We start from the raw sequence: 19,878 nt of genomic DNA on the forward strand, positions 1-19,878 counted from the left end.
GGGGGAAAGAAAATGTTGTTGGTGCTCTCAGATGAGGAGAAGAGTAGATGCTACAGGGGTGGTCGAGTTGGTCATTTCACCAGCTCTAAGATATGTCCTGTCCTCAAACAAAAGTGTTTGAATTGTGGCCTAAAGGATAATTTTGCAGTCATGTGCCGAAGGAAGTGTATTGCATTCAAGAAGGTGAAGACCAGAGTTCAGATGATGAGGACCGCATGGTGGTCATGCAGGAGGCTAGAGAAGATTACTCTCAAATGAAGTGCCCAAGTTGCAAAATCAGAATTGATGGCTTTCAAGTGAAGGTTATGATGGATAGTTGCTTGCCTTATTTGATTTTGTCTGAGGACAGGTGGAGGAAACTTCAAGAGGCGGGACTGAATAGTACGCTCAAGAGGTCCAACATCAGGGACCCTAGAGGATATGAAGGGTCTAGGTTTGCTGTGAAAGGGATGTGTCAGGTCATATTAGAGTATAAAGGAAGGTTAATAGTGATCAATGTGTATGTGGCAAAGAAAGGAGTGGACATTTTAGGGTGGCAGAATCAAGCAGTTTTAGGAATCAGGCTTGATCCGAGAAGTGTTGAACCTGTGTTTTTTGTAGAAAACAATGCCACCTAGGAAGAACATTTTCTAGAAGTATACACTAATAAGGTGGGATGCTTGTGGGCATTTAATCACAGGATTGTATTGAAGTCATAAGAAAAACATGTGTGCCACAAGCTAAGGCATATTCCCATATCGATCAGATGACAGGTGGAAACTGAACTGGAGAGACTTCTGGAAGGGGGCATAATTAAGAGAGTGGAGGTGGCCCCATCGTTGTGGCACCTAAGAAGAATGGAAAGATTGGAATGTGTGCAGACCTCAGGGATGTTAACAAGAACATATTAGTTGACAAATTCCTACTGACTATGATCACAGAGATGTTAAACAGTGTCAGAGATGCAGTGATGTTTACAAGCCTTGACTTATCAGCGGCATATCATCAGATACCTCTCACAGAGGATTGCCAGACTTTGACGACATTCAACATGCTGAGGCCGTATTTCAGAGAATCATGTAAAAGATTTTATAGGGGATTGAGGTTACGCTGGTGTACCAGGATGACATTTTGGTGTATGGGTGGAATGCGATAAAACATGATAAGAGACTGCATGAGGTATTAAGCAAATTAAGAGATAAGGGGTGGTTGAACCAAGTAAGTGCCATTTCAGCGTGAGAGAGGTAGAATACCTTGGCCAGGTGATGAGTGGGAGAGGATGCCATGAAAGCACTGAGAGAGACACTCGTACCCAGAAACAAGGATGGGGTCAGGGCATTGTTAGGACTCACAGAATTTTATAACAAGTTTGTCAAAGATTTTGCTGCATTATCAGAACACATTTGCAGACTATTGAAGAAAGGGGTAGAATTTCAATGGGATGCGAAGTGTCAAGAAGCTTTGGGGTTGATAAAAGAAGGGATTTGTAATGCCAAGAATCTGGGTGGGTTCAAGGGGGAGGAGGAGTGCATCATCACAGTAGATGAGAGTGTGGAAGTGTTAGGAGCTCTCTCAAGCTGTTTGTAAGGAGGAGAAGACTATTTGTAATGCATCCGTAGCCATAACAGACTGATAAAGCATGTATTCTGCAATCCAGAGGGAGCTGCGGCATGTGTGTGGGGAATTGAGTATTTTAGGAGGTATGTGTGGGGTAGGAGCTTTGGTTGAGGTGCTTTCTGTAAATGCTATGATAAGGGCTACACCTAATAATTTCACAGTGTGTTTAAGACTGCAGGAGTATGATTTCAGGGTAGAGTATGTATCCAGAATTAAGAATCGTGTTGCTGATTTTTTGTCCAGCGCTCCACTGGAAGAGAAAAGCGACATGGTAGCTGTGGAGGAAATAATGGCCTTTCTGGAGGAGGTGTTCATGGATGGATATGCAGTTGTTAAGAAGGAAGACTGCAAGAATGGCTTGGAAGGGGATGCTGTCCTCAGTAGGGTGGGTGAGTGGAGGATGTTTGCATGGCCAAACAAGAAAGGTGTTTCGGATGAGTTTAAGGGATTCTGGGAGATCAAGGATCCATTGACGTTAGAAGATGATCTTCTATAAAGAGGAGGAGTCTTGGTGGTGCCTATGTGTTTCATGAAGAAATTGGTTAACAAAGCCCATGAGGGCAGTGAGGAATTACGAGTACCAAATTGAAGTTGAGAGAGAGGTATTGGTGACCTGCAATGGATGTCATGGTGGAATGAGTGATTAGGGAGTGCAGCACGTGTTGCAATTGTGACAACGTGTTAAAGACTCATAGACAAGAAATGTTGCTGGCTCCCTTGAGTGAGGGTGCGAGGTCACGTGTGGCGATTGACATTTTGGGATCATATGATATTTTTTGTAAAGCAATGTAGGTATTTGATTGGATTGGTCGACCATTTTTCTAGATGGCCAGAGGTAAAGTGGGTTAAACAGATCGCGAGTGGGGAAGTTATTAGGTACCCAGAGCAAGTGTTCAGGAGAGAAGGTTATCCATTGGAAATGTTGAGCGGCAATGGTATGCAGTTTAGGAGTGCGAAATAACAAATTATGCAGAGAAAGGAGATATTAAGTGGAAGTTCACGTCATTGTATAGACCGCAGTTGAATGGTTTGGTTGAGCGTGTCAACAGCATGTTGATGGGTGTGATTGCACAGGCAGTGAGGAATGGCATAGAGGTGAAGGATGCAGTTCGGAAACTGCTATGGAATGTGAGTGTATCTCCCAATGGGTTCACTAACGTGTCGCTGGTTAGGATGATGAGGGGTAGGGCGGCCAACACTGGTCTCAACCCACCTGGGTCAACTATGTGGCCAAAAGTGGTAGAGAAATGGAAGATTGGGACGTGTGAGGAGAAACATGTGTAAGGCGCAGTGGAAACGTAAAGTGAAAATTGATGCCAGGTTGAGAAAGAGGACCATACCGGGTGTGGAAGTGGTGGAAGGTTCATGGGCGAGGGAACAGGAAGGGTACGCGCAAGATCAAACTTTTCAGAAACAGAGAAGGTCCTTGAATTGCTGGCTAATGCTGTGAGAGTGGAGGATGGGTACATTTGGAATTTGGATAGAGTGGTTGCAGTGGAGGGTGTGAAGGATACTAGTTCAGCGACGGAATGTCCCGGATTGGTGGATGTGTATGGTGATGACCGTGAAATGGCGTGGCATGGTAACGGCTTTGTAAATGAGGTAGCTGATGTGACCTTTTCAGGGAAAAGTCAAGAAACAGCTCTTGTGTAGGCGGTATCGTGAGGAGGAGGAGAGAGCAGGTGTGGTTCAAGGATTATGTTAGATAATGCGCTTCTGGTAGGGGTGTGGTTCAAGGATTATGTTAGATGATGCGTTTATGGTAGGGGTGTGGTTCTAGGATTATGTTAGATGATGCGCTTCTAGTAGGGGTGTGGTTCTAGGATTATGTTAGATGATGCGTTTATGGTAGGGGTGTGGTTCTAGGACTATGTTAGATGATGCGCTTCTGGTAGGGGTGTGGTTCTAGGATTATGTTAGATGATGCGCTTCTGGTAGGGGTGTGGGTCTAGGATTATGTTGGATGATGCGCTTCTGGTGGGGGTGTGTTTCTAGGATTATGTTAGATGATGCGCTTCTGGTGGGAATGTGGTTCTAGGATTATGTTAGATAATGCACTTCTGGTAGGGGTGTGGTTCTAGGATTATGTTAGATGATGCGCTTATGGTAGGGGTGTGGCTCTAGGATTTTGTTAGTTTATGCGCTTATATTAGACAATATCTTAGCAAACTGTTCGCGGCTTTTTCATGTTGTGAATTTACATTTCATTGCTTGCATCTCTGTTTTCTGTTTCCTTGTTTTTTTTAGAGTTTGGGGGGAAGGTGTGTGGTGGCTGGCTCGGGCTCCGGCCTGTGCCATTCTAGAAGTGGAACTGGGAGTGTGGAATGGGAGGTGGGTGGGAGTTCATTTAGTAGCCGTGGGGAGAACTTGTTCTTTGCTCTGGGGTCTCTGCAATAAACTAGCCTACCTATATCTCCTTTTCGCCTCTGTTACTTTTAGGCCAGTTTAGGCCAGGTGCCTGAGGCAACGACCCCCCAGAGAGCAAGCAACTTCATTCTCTTCCGACTTCCTCTCCTTTCAACTGTTAGATCAACGTATTTTTCCCGAACATTCTCTTCCCTGGTCAGGCCCACTCTTGGGAAGAGAAGGCATTGTTGTTTCTCTTTTTCTTCTCTACAATATACCCAGCCCCTTAGTCGGCTGGATGGTATAGACTAGTGCGCCCCACTCTGGCGTGTGAGGCTGTATTTCCCACAGGGGACCGGCATGTTGCCCTAACTAGCCTGGCCATAATTGGGCCAGGGTCTACACACAGTTATGGTGGATGGTGGTGAGGCACACGCAAGTGCACATACATGTAATTAATGTGTTATTTACAGAAATGTATACATAAGAATGTACTTGTAGCAGTGGCGTCGCCAGGAATCAAATTTAGGAGGGGCACAGAGGGGGCCAAAGACACAAGTAGGGGGGGCACCTATGAAAGGTAATGTGTGACGTCACAAGCACTCCTGCACAGAGGCTTTTGTGCATGTCAACTACCCACAGCCCACTGCACCTTCCCTCCATCAGAATGCAGGCAGGAAACCATTCAGTGACTAATGACCCATCCTTAGCAGTTTCTGCACACTATGGAGGTGGCTGTGCAGAAGCCAGCAGGAGCACCTGAGAAGTGGCTCGTGCGCATGTTCATACCCATGCCAGAATGCATGCCAAGATCACGGCTCACTGTGAGACAAAAGGAGAGGATGTGTCGTGTGCTATGCAGACAGTTGCCTCCGTGAGTGTCACAAATAACAGAGAACACGGTCACTGCTTGCCTTAGTTAGGGAGGGCACAAGGGGGGGAGGGGAATGCTCTCTCCCAACCCCCGCCCAGGTCCCCCCTGGCAACGCCACTGACTTGTAGGACTGCACTTGTGTTCTGCTGTCTTAAAGCACCTCTCACAAGTACGAAAATCGACACATAAGAAAAGATGTAACACAAAAAAACGGTTGCCCTGCTGCTCCTATCTTGTCATCAAATGATCGTGGCTCACTTTGTGTCTTTTGCTAAATTGTTAGTAAGGACGCAGTTGTCCATTTAAATACAGTGAGGCTTCGCTGGATCAAATGTTCGATTAAAAGTATCCTGCGAAAACATAAGCGGGGTCTGGGGTTATACTGCAGATGACAGGGTTCGGGTGCGTGTGTGTGTGTGTGCGCGTGTGTACACTGTGGGTAGGCTGTCACCTTCCACCTTATAGAGCATTAAGCGCTACGTTGCAACCATCCCCTCTTCTCTCCCTCGGCCCCTCCCCTCCCATCGATGGTATTGTACCCCACCCACACCGGTCCTGCACAGTGCAGCTCTCTCTGCTTCATGCCAGCTCGGTTTGCGATATAGAAACCCCTCCACACACGTAGATCCGTGTGGAACCAATAGTTGGATGGGTTCCCCGAGCTTTAGTGCAGTGTGTACCTGGGTATCACCTCTCCCCCCACCAGGAGCGTGCAGAGCCGACCCCCGGGCGTTAGCAAAGCGTCATCACACTCACTTGAGACAGTCCCAAGGTCGGAAGACCCATGGGGGCACCTGTGCCCCGCCTCCTAGACCCCACCATGGCAAATCCCGGCCAGGAACTGGTCTGCAGGTTGCTTGGCAGAGGGGCTTCAGTGATGTCACTAGTACTGGAAGGTACTATGATGTCATAAACCAGGTCTCCTGGAAGTTCTATGAGACCCTCTGAGGGAAGAGGTTCCCGTGGGCATGCCAGGAAATCTTGGATTGAGTGCCCTTGGGTGGCAGCGGCGCGTGGCATACATCAACATAACATAAACGCGTGCCAAGGGCGGGGGTGGCTGGATGAAAACACACGGGGGAGCACAACGCACTGTGGGTAAAAGGAAGGGGAGAACTAAACAGGCAGAGTAAACGGACTTCCAATATGTGATACATGATCTAATGAATGCTGGCAGAGCAGGGGGGGGGGCTGAGGGCGGGGCGAGCCGGGCGATCACCCAGGGCGCCACGCCCCCCAGGGCGCCTTTTGCCCCCCCACGCCAGTGTGGTGTGTGAGGAGAAATAGGCCTGGCTTATTCCTGTGACGCACCTAGCATCACAGTAAACAAAGACACCAGACGCTGCGTATGTAGTTAGAGCGGGAACTGCCGTTCGGCGGGCTCCACGCTTATATTTATTAACTTGTCCACGTGACCGCGGTCACGTGGACATCACATTCCTCATCAATTCTTCTTGGATAACTAATCAAACATAAAGGATGGCCAGTATTCAAACAAATACTTAAAGTTAAGAAAACTTTTAGACAAACTGTTCAAACATAAACAACATATGTGTTAATGACGGACATTCACAACATGAGAACATAGTCTATTAGTCTCTGTTATCCTCAGACATGTTCTTCTTCAATTACCACCGTGACCTCGTGTAGACACTATTAAGAACGTAGTCTTTCAGCCTCGTCGACGGTAGTGGTTGTCTCCTTAGTGTGTACCGCTCACTCCTCTCTCGTGGAGGAGTGTGAGGCGTGTCTTCACGCTCTTCTTCTTTTTTTAGACAGGCTGGAGACCTTAAGTTTATCTCTTCACTCTGCCCTTCTTGAGAGTTGTTGGTCTGTGTTAGTTGATTTTCACTGACACTGTTTTCTCTGTTTCCTTCCTCCCACAGTATTAGCAGGATTTTTTGGAAGTGGGAGGCATTTCTTGACACTGACTCTCACCCTTGCGTGGCTGACACGTGCCCGTGCTTTCGTTGGGTTACTGTCCAAGGTTCTGATTCATATGGTAGTGACATTTTCCCTTTTCGATTTTGAGTTTTCACTAGTACTGTGTCACCAACTTGTATTTTACTGGTCACTGCTCTCCTGGTCCTCTCTTGCATTATGTAACCGCCTCCTTGACTCACTGTTGTCCCAGTCAACTGGGGTCGGTTTCCAAGAGTGGTGCAGGGGCAAACCTCCTTGCAAAGGGACTTGGAACATCAAGTCCGCCGGTCTAACGTGTGTAGAAGAGTGTGGCATGAGACGGTACGTGCGTTGAAATCTGCAAAGTTCAGGGAACCACCTGCAGCCTTTGTCCTTTGCAATCGGATAGTTTTGTTGATAGACACCATGAATCGTTCCACATCTCCGTTTGCTTGAGGCCAGTGTGGTGTAATATGATGATGGGGTATCCCCATTTCTTTCACAAAGCGGTGACATTCTTTACTTGGAAACTGCGGGCCATTATCACTTTGAATCGCTGATGGAATGCCATGTGTGGCAAAAAAAAAATCTAGAGCTGTGGTGACCTCTTCTGCTTCTGTGGAGTAAACCAGTTCTATTTCAGGATACCTAGTGTGCTCATCAATTGCCACTAACAGGTGGCTTCATTAGCGACGGTGCAAAAGTCAATGCTGATAGACTCCCACCTACGAGTGCTTCTTGGCAGGTATTCCATGGGTTCTGGCGATCCTGGGCGACGAGAAGACCGGCAGGCACTGCAGGTTTCTACAAGGGCCAATACTTTATGTTGCATGTGAGGCAGCCAGATGCGTGACTTTGGGTATGCCAACGTTTTGGCAACACCCTGGTGTCCTTCATGTGCCAGCTGGACTGCTCTCTCTTGTAGTGACAGCGGCAGCACAATTCTATGTCCTTTTCGGATTAGCCCTTCTACTGATATGGATAGTTCATGGCGTATCCCAAATAGTGCCTGTAAGAATTCCTGTGCTGACTGTGTTCTTCCGGTGACTGCCGATGGTAATGTCTTCCATTCCCCTGTCAAAGTAGCAGTTTTCACAAGCTGTAGGCATGGATCAGCTTCTGTTTCAGACTGAATTTCCTCTAGCGTCATGGCTTTTGGTCTGGCAAGCTCAATAATTTGGCAGACATGTTCTTCTGTAATTTTTGCAGCTTCCTATTCAGATGCTGTGGCTGCTCGTGGGTGGCATGATAAGTAATCTACCGGGTTGTCGGATCCTGCACGGTATTGTACATTCAGGTCGAACTGTTGCACTTGCAGTAGCCACCGTTCAATTCATGCAGGTGGGTGTGGAGCTGTGCCTCCGGAAATAGGGATAAGTGGTTTATGATCGGTGAGTATGGTTACCGGGTGTCCTAGGATATACACTTGAAAATGCTTACATCCCCAAATAATGTCTAGTGCCTCTTTTTCTATTTGAGCATAGTTTTTCTCTGCCGGTGTAAGTGCTCTGCTTGCGAATGCAATAGTGTAGACTATTCCATTCTTGTCTTTTTGTGTCAGCACTGCTCCTAATCCAACAGGACTAGTATCCACGAGCAGTTCCGTGGGGCGATTAATGTAAACAAATGCCATAGTGGTATCACTGGAAAGTGACTCTTTTATTTTCAGGAATGCTTGTTCTTTCTCTGATGCCCCATTGCCGTGCAGTTTTGGCTTTTGTGAGTTCTCGCAGTGGAGCAGCAACTGTTGCAAGATCTGGGATGAAACGGCCACAATAAGTAGCCATGCCTAAGAAACTTCTTAATTCCGACACAGTCAATGGTGCTTTTGTACTTTTGATGTCGCTTACTTTACTGGGATCTGGGGAGACACCATTTTCATTGAATACATATCCAAAAAAACTCAGTTACTTCTTTACAAACTCACATTTTTCAGCATGGAGTGTGAGTCCTGATTTTTCTAGTCATTGCAAAGTCGCTGCTAGCTGAGCTGTATGTTCCATTTCTGTTCTTCCATAGAATGAGATATCATCGCTAATATTAGTGACACCTGGCAGATCCTCGAGCACTCGTCGAATCTCATTCTGGAAAATCTCCACTGCTGAGGGTATCCCAAAATTGAGGTGACAATATCGTCAGAGCCCTAAATACGATGAGAAAGTGGTAATGTAGCATTATTCCTTGGCCAAACGAATCTGATGATAGCCGGATCGAAGATCAAGTTTGCTAAACACAGTTGCGCCAGTGAGGTCTACGATCAGTTCATCAATTGTTGGCGTAATGTGTCGTTCCTGACCAATAGCTGCATTTGGAAGACGCATATCAATACAGATGCGCACAGCATTTGGTTGTTTTGGTTTTGCCGTGACTACCATGGGAGAGACCCATGGGGTAGCTCCTGTCGTCTTTTCGATGATTTTCTGATCTTCCAATTTCTTCAGTTCGGCTTCTAAGGCAGCTCTCATATGAAAAGGGACCCTCCTGTGCCTCACCGCTCGGGGTTCATTGGTTGGGTCAATGTGTAGCTTCACTGAACGGTCTTTGAGACACCCAATGCCAGTGAAGAGTTTTTTGTGTTTCTTTAGAAGGGTCTCAATGTTCTCAGGCTGGATTGCAAGATTGAACTGTATTACTTCTAGGCGTTCAGCCGTGGTGCAGCTGAGCAGGGTTTCAATGCCAGCATCTACAACATGGATCCGAGTTTTGCAGCTGATGACACGATGTGAAAGTTTGTTTTAAAATATCCTGTTACTGGGAGAGGCTTCTTGCACCCATACGCATACAACAGGACTGAGCGCCGTCTGAGCATCGGCTGTGGTTTTAACTTGTCGAATCTGGAGACTGGCATAACATTTACACTGGCTCCAGTGTCTATCATCATGGTAACTGGAATATCATCCACTAGCACTGTACATTGTTGTGACTTGGCACCACTGTGATCGTTAGTGTTTCCCGGTTTCACAGCTGATATCATATGTGCTTTCTCCCTTCTCTGATTGTAGTTCCATCTCGTGTTGCTTGGGGATGTCCCCCTGCTAGATTGACTTTCTTCACTGCTACTAGCACTGTCGGACTCTTCACCCCCAATGGCACGTGCGCGCCCACTTTTGCTTTGCCGGGGCTTCTCTTTTAGTCTTTCCCGACGGTGCTGCTGCTTCTCTCGACGCGAGGCAAATCCTCAGGTTCCTACACTATCTCTTTGTCGTGGTGCCCTTTCCCGGCCAGTAGTATCTCTAGTTGACTTTGAACTTAAGCATACTGATGCTTAATGATTCTCTTTCCCGCACTTATGGCACGTGGTGCCTTATGCAGGACATGGTTCGTTTCTGCTGTGTTGTCCTCCACACCATATGCAGTGTTTTGACTTCTTGTTGGATGGTTTTCCTTGTGGCCTCTGGTGCCACAGGGCACTGACAGTTGAGGGATTGCTCTTTGGCAGATCAGCGTCTTGTGGTAAGCGGCTAATCTGCTCCATCTCAGCCGCGTGTTCCTCTGTCCTTTTCACGTAATAGTCCCATTGTCCGAATAGTGTCAAGCGGGAGGTCTTCTTCAGCTAGGACTGCACGCCTTAACTTGTCTGAAGACAGCCCATGTATGACTTGTTGCCGGACTGCAAACTCCTCATCTGGGAAGTCACATGACAGTGCCACATCTCTCAGCCGACTGTGAAAATCATCTGTTTTCTTGTGGGCATTGTCTTGCTTTACTCATCTTGAATCTTTCAAAGTCATGGCTGGCTTTTGGTTTAAATTTCTTCGTGAGGACGTCTCTAGCAGTTGTATAGTCATCATCTGTACCTCGGTTTGGTAGGGCATTGAAAATGCGAAGAGCCATTGTGCCTAGGTTAAGCATGAGAAATGCTCTCTTCATCTCCTCATCTTCAATCTTGCGGGTGTGGAGAGAGAGTTCAAACTGTTGTATCCACAATTCCCACCGGAGGCCAGTGCGAGCACCAAATGGTTGAAAAGGCTGCATGAACGTACCCTGTGTGGTATCTAACCACGTATTGGTGTCGGGGGGCCGGCTTTGGCTTTGCACCCTCTGTGGCATCGTGATGTCATCTGCCATGTTCACACTTAGTCCTTGCCACCTCCTCTTGTCAATGCACAGCTTGGTTGTGAATGAGTCAGTGAGGTCACCACGTGTATGGTTTCTCTAGTGTGCTTTTTCTCCCAAGCAGAAATGCTCCTGATACTGTGTTTACGCTTTAGGTCTGCAACACCATAGGTTTCATATGGCGACTACAAACTGTTCAAATATTCACATATGCTGTATTGTTAATTACAGCTGTGGTGGTAGGTTTATGCCTTTTAATTGTGTCCCTGTCCATGTAGGTGCATACTTATTGCTAGTATGTGCTGTACTGCTGCTTTTAGCTATGTCAGTATTTCCTCTAAGCTTGAGAACAGGTTCCCTGTTTATGCCTTTATTTTGTTATTAGAGGTGCCTTGAGTGACAAAAATGTTCTTTTAGTCTTTGTAAATTGACTCATCAAAGAGCGTTTTTTTTTTCTTTTTCCTTCACATAATGTCTATATGTGATTTTGTGAAACTGGTCTCTCATTTTTTTTTTCAGGTCTCTCCCGCTCTTATGGCATTATGTGGGCATACTGTGGGACAATTGAGGCCGATGTTGTGGCCATCGATCGTTGCGCGGGACGCTAGAAGCGCAGCACTTACTGTAGGAGTCTGCGACGGCGGGCTTATGTCGTCGTTTTTTTTTTTTTCACACGCTCCCCAGCTTTACTGCCTGGCGCGAGTAACTCAGCGAGCCTGGGCTGCCGGGGAAGCGTTATCACCTCAACATCTCTGACGGGTCCGCAGGAGATCCCGTTCCTTGTCACCAATGTGGTGTGTGAGGAGAAATAGGCCCAGCCTATTCCTGTGACGCACGTAGGATCATAGTAAACAAAGACACCAGACGCTGCATATGTAGTTAGAGCGGGAACTGCCGTTCGGCGGGCTCCACGCATATGGCGTTGTGGGAGAAGGTGCAGCAGGCAGCCTTTTACTGTAAAATGTGCCCGCGGCGGTGTGTGCATTTAAATGAGCCCCTCCGCCGCGGCCACTTTTCACAAGAAAAGGCACCATTAGTCCCCCACCACGCCAGCTCCGGGGAGTCTTTCAAGAGCTCCTCCGAGCTGGCGTAGTGACAGGTGCCTCATTGCCATTGAATGAACCCGCGGCGGCGGCTCTTTCAATGGCAATGGAGTGCTAACGCGCCCTATTTAACCTCCTCGACGGAGTGGCCCCTCCTGGCCCCACCCCCTTCTGCCCCGCCCCCTGTTAACCCGGGGGTTGCGGTGGGCGAGGGGGGGCGTGCTAATTCGGCCAGGGCGCTGCTGCCCTTAAGGCCGGCCCTGAATGCTGGTTTAAACAAGCATTGGCAGGAGCCAACAGGTTGTGGCTGTCATATGTTCAGTTCAACCTCAAATGTCACAATGTTCACCATGCCATGACCAAGGGTCTATGGTGTTTCCCCACAGGCCGATTTTGCCAAAACTCGTTCTCCCAAGTCCGGGTTCAGCACTGCAGTGAAACATCATTGCCTCTCAGACCCCCCTCCGCTGTTATTTCCCAATGCGGAGGGCCCCCGCAACCCATCCCCCATGCTCTCCTCACCCCACACCATGCCATCTGCTCCGTGGGTAACCCTTGCATTTCCTACCCACCCTCACGCTCCCAACATGTTACACATTCCTACACACACACACACACACACTCATGTACACATACCCCTCCACAAACAACTACCTCCTTACCTCACCGCTCACGCAACCACCGCCTCGGGCAGCCACGCTTCCTGGAAGCGCATGCATTGTTCCCCGGCTGTATGTGGCGGTCAAGGGATTGTATGCGGCGAAAGTGTGTAAGAACACATCAAGGATACAAATACAGTTCACAACATTACAAGTGATAAGGACAGATTGCAAAACAGGCACACCTTCAAAGAAAAAGGAAGTACAAAAGCATAACTTTTCTATCAACCCTTGGACATCATGGACTCTTTCAAATGAATGAACTGGCGAGACAACTGACTGCAACTAAGGCACACAGAGCATTTGCCTTTCAGCAAATCACGAATTCTGGAACACATTAAATAAAGTGATATGAAACATGCTGAAGGGAGATGTCTGTTCATAACCATTTGCTATCTAGCACTAGCAATGCCAATAGATTGCGAGCCACTCGGAGTCGCTGTGAACCAAGGTCTGGGAAGGGGACAGCCTAGCGACAGTGATGAGTGGGTGCTGAGTGCTGACCATTGATTGATGGCTGTGCAGTATGATCTGCTTCGTGATTGGTGGCTGCGGATGACGGCGGTCTGTCCATCATATTTCCACAGTTTTTCCTCACTGTGGAGCAGTGAACACCGCTAAGGGCCCAAAGAGTGGCTTGCCAATTATGCTGCTGGCAGCAGAGAGGGTGGGAAACTAACGAAAGCAGGGCCACGGTGGTGTACCAACCACCGTTTCCCAGAGCCACACCTCGCGTTGCGCACATGCCATCCAACACACACAGCCCCAACCGCTTTCTAGCCTCACAGTATAGGCAGGCGCATCCTTCTCACTAGCAACACAATGCGTAGACAACACAGCTTCCAACGGCTGTGCTCGGCGGATCGCTCAGCCTGATGAGGCCGTCACCCGGCTACACTGATGCCATCTCCTTCCTGCACCGCCTGGGGGCCTACTGCCCCAGCAGCCACTGCACAGTGAGATGTCCAGGCTCCATCCACCACCTTGACGAGCACAGTGGTATTCAGCACCGGCCATAGCTTTCAGACTGGCACCATGTAACAACGCTGCCATGAACGCATTGGCCATCCTCACGTTCGCAGCACCACGCTCTTACATTCCTTTTCTAATTAAAAACGTGTGCACTGTAAAGATATGACCAACTCATTTTGTTTTGACATAAGCGCAGTATATAGCAGATAAAATCTCAGTATTGGACTCAAAATCCAAAACAAATATCTAAACATTGTCAAGGAAAATGCAGATACTTCCGTGAATGGAACGCTGAGAATCTAGGGATTCAATGTGTGTGGTATGCTAAGTGCATTAAATGAACAGGTGGAATGCCAGCAGGATGTGGAACCCGGAGACTGTAGGGATTGCAGGTGGGTGTAGTATGCTAAGTGCATTAAATGAACTGGTGGAATGCATGCAGAACATGGAAGATGGAGAATCTAGGGATTCCAGGTGGGTGTAATATGCTAGGTGCATTAAATGAACTGGTGGAATGCATGCAGAACATGGAACCCAGAGAATCTAGGGATTCCAGGTCTGTGTAGTATGCTAAGTGCATTAAATGAACTGGTGGAATGCATGCAGAACATGGAAGCTGGAGAATCTAGGGATTCCAGGTGGGTGTAGTATGCTAGGTGCATGAGATGGACTGGTGGAATGCAGGCAGAACATGGAAGCCAGAGCATCTAGGGATTCCAGGTGGGTGTAGTATGCTAAGTGCATTAAATGAACTGCTGGAATGCATGCAGAACATGGAAGCTGGAGAATCTAGGGATTCCTGGTGGATGTAGTATGCTAGGTGCATGAGATGGACTGGTGGAATGCAGGCAGAACATGGAAGCCAGAGCATCTAGGGATTCCAGGTGGGTGTAGTATGCTAAGTGAATTAAATGAACTGGTGGAATGCATGCAGGACATGGAAGCTGGGGAATCTAGGGATTCCAGGTGGATGTAGTATGCTAGGTGCATGAGATGGACTGGTGGAATGCAGGCAGAACATGGAAGCCAGAGCATCTAGGGATTCCAGGTGGGTGTAGTATGCTAAGTGCATTAAATGAACTGGTGGAATGCATGCAGAACATGGAAGCTGGAGAATCTAGGGATTCCAGGTGGATGTAGTATGCTAGGTGCATGAGATGGACTGGTGGAATGCAGGCAGAACATGGAAGCCAGAGCATCTAGGGATTCTAGGTGGGTGTAGTAGTCTAAGTGCATTAAATGAACTGGTGGAATGCAGGCAGAACATGGAAGCTGGAGAATCTAGGGATTCCAGGTGGGTGTAGTATGCTAAGTGCATGAGATGGACTGGTGGAATGCAGGCAGAACATGGAACCCAGAGAATCTAGGGATTACAGGTGGCTGTAGTATGCTAAGTGCATCAAATGAACAGGTGGAATGCAGGCAGAACCTGGAAGCCAGAGCATCTAGGGATTCCAGGTGGCTGTAGTATGCTAAGTGCATTAAATGAACTGGTGGAATGCATGCAGAACATGGAAGCTGGAGAATCTAGGGATTCCAGGTGGATTTAGTATGCTAGGTGCATGAGATGGACTGGTGGAATGCAGGCAGAACATGGAAGCCAGAGCATCTAGGGATTCCAGGTGGGTGTAGTATGCTAAGTGCATTAAATGAACTGGTGGAATGCATGCAGAACATGGAAGCTGGAGAATCTAGGGATTCCAGGTGGATGTAGTATGCTAGGTGCATGAGATGGACTGGTGGAATGCAGGCAGAACATGGAAGCCAGAGCATCTAGGGTTTCCAGGTGGGTGTAGTATGCTAAGTGCATTAAATGAACTGGTGGAATGCATGCAGAACATGGAAGCTGGAGAATCTAGGGATTCCAGGTGGCTGTAGTACGCTAAGTGCATCAAATGAACAGGTGGAATGCACGCAAAACATGGAAGCCAGAGCATCTAGGGATTACAGGTGGGTGTAGTATGCTAAGTGCATTAAATGAACTGGTGGAATGCATGCAGAACATGGAAGCTGGAGTATCTAGGGATTCCAGGTGGGTGTAGTATGCTAGGTGCATGAGATGGACTGGTGGAATGCAGGCAGAACATGGAACCCAGAGAATCTAGGGAATACAGGTGTGTGTAAAATGGTAAGTGCATCAAATGAACAGGTGGAATGCAGGCAGGACGTGGAACCCAGAGAATCTAGGGATTACAGGTGTGTGTAAGATGCTAAGTGCATCAAATGAACAGGTGGAATGCAGGCAGAACATGGAACCCAGAGAATCTAGGGATTCCAGGTCTGTGTAGTATGCTAAGTGCATTAAATGAACTGGTGGAATGCAGGCAGGACGTGGAACCCAGAGAATCTAGGGATTCCAGTTGGGTGTAGTATGCTAGGTACATGAGATGGACTGGTGGAATGCATGCAGAACATGGAAGCTGGAAAATCTAGGGATTCCAGGTGGGTGCCGCATGCTAAGTGCATTAAATGCACTGGTGGAATGCATGCAGAACATGAAAGCTGGAGAATCTAGGGATTCCAGGTGGATGTAGTATGCTAGGTGCATGAGATGGACTGGTGGAATGCAGGCAGAACATGGAAGCCAGAGCATCTAGGGATTCCAGGTGGGTGTAGTATGCTAAGTGCATTAAATGAACTGCTGGAATGCATGCAGAACATGGAAGCTGGAGAATCTAGCGATTCCAGGTGGGTGTAGTATGCTAGGTACATGGGATGGACTGGTGGAATGCAGGCAGAACATGGAACCCAGAGCATAGGGATTCCAGGTGGGTGTAGTATGCTAATTGCATTAAATGAACTGGTGGAATGCATGCAGAACATGGAAGCTGGAGAATCTAGGGATTCCAGGTGGGTGTAGTATGGTAAGTGAATCAAATGAACAGGTGGAATGCAGGCAGAACATGGAAGCCAGAGCATCTAGGGATTCCAGGTGGGTGTAGTATGCTAAGTGCATTAAATGAACTGGTGGAATGCATGCAGAACATGGAAGCTGGAGAATCTAGGGATTCCAGGTGGATGTAGTATGCTAGGTGCATGAGATGGACTGTTGGAATGCAGGCAGAACATGGAAGCCAGAGCATCTAGGGATTCCAGGTGGGTGTAGTATGCTAAGTGCATTAAATGAACTGGTGGAATGCATGCAGAACATGGAAGCTGGAGAATCTAGGGATTCCAGGTGGGTGTAGTATGCTAGGTGCATGAGATGGCCTGGTGGAATGCAGGCAGAACATGGAAGCCAGAGCATCTAGAGATTCCAGGTGGGTGTAGTATGCTAATTGCATTAAATGAACTTTGGAATGCATGCAGAACATGGACGCTGGAGAATCTAGGGATTCCAGGTGGTTGTAGTATGCTAGGTGCATGAGATGGACTGGTGGAATGCAGGCAGAACTTGGAAGCCAGAGCATCTAGGGATTCCAGGTGGGTGTAATATGCTAAGTGCATTAAATGAACTGGTGGAATGCATGCAGAACATGGAAGCTGGAGAATCTAGGGATTCCAGGTGGGTGAAGTATGCTAGGTGCATGAGATGGACTGGTGGAATGCAGGCAGAACATGGAACACAGAGAATCTAGGGATTACAGGTGTGTGTAAAATGATAAGTGCATCAAATGAACAGGTGGAATGCAGGCAGGACGTGGAACACAGAGAATCTAGGGATTAAGTGTGTGTGTAAGATGCTAAGTGCATCAAATGAACAGGTGGAATGCAGGCAGAACATGGAACCCAGATAATCTAGGGATTCCAGGTCTGTGTAGTATGCTAAGTGCATTAAATGAACTGGTGGAATGCAGGCAGGACGTGGAACCCAGAGAATCTAGGGATTCCAGTTGGGTGTAGTATGCTAGGTGCATGAGATGGACTGGTGGAATGCATGCAGAACATGGAAGCTGGAGAATCTAGGGATTCCAGGTGGGTGTAGTATGCTAAGTGCATTAAATGAACTGGTGGAATGCATGCAGAACATGGAAGCTGGAGAATCTAGGGATTCCAGGTGGGTGTAGTATGCTAGGTGCATGAGATGGACTGGTGGAATGCAGGCAGAACATGGAAGCCGGAGAATCTAGGGATTCCAGGTGGGTGTTGTATGCTAAGTGCATTAAATGAACTGGTGGAATGCATGCAGAACATGGAAGCCGGAGAAACTAGGGATTCCAAGTGGGTGTAGTATGCTAGGTGCATGAGATGGACTGGTGGAATGCAGGCAGAACATCGAAACCAGAGAATCTAGGGATTACAGGTGTTTGCAAGATGCTAAGTGCATCAAATGAACTGGTGGAATGCATGCAGAACATGGAAGTTGGAGAATCTAGCGATTCCAGGTGGGTGTAGTATGCTAGGTACATGAGATGGACTGGTGGAATGCAGGCAGAACATGGAAGCCAGAGCATCTAGGGATTCCAGGTGGGTGTAGTATGCTAAGTGCATTAAATGAACTGGTGGAATGCATGCAGAACATGGAAGCTGGAGAATCTCGGGATTCCAGGTGGGTGTAGTATGCTAAGTGCATCAAATGAACTGGTGGAATGCAGGCAGAACATGGAAGCCTTAGCATCTAGGGATTCCTGGTGGGTGTAGTATGCTAAGTGCATTAAATGAACTGGTGGAATGCATGCAGAACATGGAAGCTGGAGAATCTGGGGATTCCAGGTGGATGTAGTATGCCAGGTGCATGAGATGGACTGGTGGAATGCAGGCAGAACATGGAAGCCAGAGCATCTAGGCATTCCAGGTGTGTGTAGTATGCTAAGTGCATTAAATGAACTGTTGGAATGCATGCAGAACATGGAAGCTGGAGAATCTAGGGATTCCAGGTGGCTGTAGTATGCTAAGTGCATGAGATGGACTGGTGGAATGCAGGCATAACCTGGAAGCCAGAGCATCTAGGGATTCCCGGTGATTGTAGTATGCTAAGTGCATTAAATGAACTGGTGGAATTCATGCAGAACATGGAAGCTGGAGAATCTAGGGATTCCAGGTGGGTGTAGTATGCTAGGTGCATGAGATGGACTGGTGGAATGCAGGCAGAACATGGAAGCCAGAGCATCTAGAGATTCCAGGTGGGTGTAGTATGCTAAGTGCATTAAATGAACTGGTGGAATGCATGCAGAACATGGAAGCTGGAGAATCTAGGGATTCCAGGTGGCTGTAGTACGCTAAGTGCATCAAATGAACAGGTGGAATGCAGGCAGAACTTGGAAGCCAGAGCATCTAAGGATTCCAGGTGGGTGTAGTATGCTAAGTGCATTAAATGAACTGGTGGAATGCATGCAGAACATGGAAGCTGGAGAATCTAGGGATTCCAGGTGGGTGTAGTATGCTAGGTGCATGAGATGGACTGGTGGAATGCAGGCAGAACATGGAAGCCGGAGAATCTAGGGATTCCAGGTGGGTGTCGTATGCTAAGTGCATTAAATGAACTGGTGGAATGCATGCAGAACATGGAAGCCGGAGAATCTAGGGATTCCAGGTGGGTGTAGTATGCTAGGTGCATGAGATGGACTGGTGGAATGCAGGCAGAACATCGAACCCAGAGAATCTAGGGATTACAGGTGTTTGTAAGATGCTAAGTGCATCAAATGAACAGGTGGAATGCAGGCAGGACGTGGAACCCAGAGAATCTAGGGATTCCAGGTGGGTGTAGTATGCTAGGTGCATGAGATGGACTGGTGGAATGCAGGTCGAACATGGAACCCAGAGAATCTAGGGATTCCAGGTGGGTGTAGTATGATAAGGGCATTAAATGAACTGGTGGAATGCATGCAGAACATGGAAGCCAGAGCATCTAGGGTTTCCAGGTGGGTGTAGTATGCTAAGTGCATTAAATGAACTGGTGGAATGCATGCAGAACATGGAAGCTGGAGAATCTAGGGATTCCAGGTGGATGTAGTATGCTAGGTGCATGAGATGGACTGGTGGAATGCAGGCAGAACATGGAAGCCAGAGCATCTAGGGTTTCCAGGTGGGTGTAGTATGCTAAGTGCATTAAATGAACTGGTGGAATGCATGCAGAACATGGAAGCTGGAGAATCTAGGGATTCCAGGTGGCTGTAGTACGCTAAGTGCATCAAATGAACAGGTGGAATGCACGCAAAACATGGAAGCCAGAGCATCTAGGGATTACAGGTGGGTGTAGTATGCTAAGTGCATTAAATGAACTGGTGGAATGCATGCAGAACATGGAAGCTGGAGTATCTAGGGATTCCAGGTGGGTGTAGTATGCTAGGTGCATGAGATGGACTGGTGGAATGCAGGCAGAACATGGAACCCAGAGAATCTAGGGATTACAGGTGTGTGTAAAATGGTAAGTGCATCAAATGAACAGGTGGAATGCAGGCAGGACGTGGAACCCAGAGAATCTAGGGATTACAGGTGTGTGTAAGATGCTAAGTGCATCAAATGAACAGGTGGAATGCAGGCAGAACAT

The 19,878-nt window shown here is 47.7% G+C and overlaps 1 protein-coding gene across 6 annotated transcripts in view; it reads right to left on the reverse strand.

The window, feature by feature from the left end:
- The window catches only part of HAO2 (hydroxyacid oxidase 2), a 667,133-nt gene that overhangs the window by 600,186 nt on the left and 47,069 nt on the right, over positions 1 to 19,878 (reverse strand). For 3 of the 6 annotated variants that reach the window (XM_069635746.1, XM_069635740.1, XM_069635748.1), the window contains exon 1: positions 5,573 to 5,692. The exons of 2 other annotated variants lie outside the window; for them this stretch is intronic. The gene's annotated coding sequence lies outside the window, so the exon portion shown is untranslated. Of the gene's footprint in view, positions 1 to 5,572; positions 5,696 to 19,878 lie in introns of those variants that run through there. One more of the 6 variants, XM_069635749.1, reaches the window with a different exon arrangement.

This window comes from Ambystoma mexicanum, chromosome 7p, assembly GCF_040938575.1.
Source record: "Ambystoma mexicanum isolate Mex_15411 chromosome 7p, UKY_AmexF1_1, whole genome shotgun sequence".
Lineage (NCBI taxonomy): Eukaryota > Metazoa > Chordata > Amphibia > Caudata > Ambystomatidae > Ambystoma > Ambystoma mexicanum.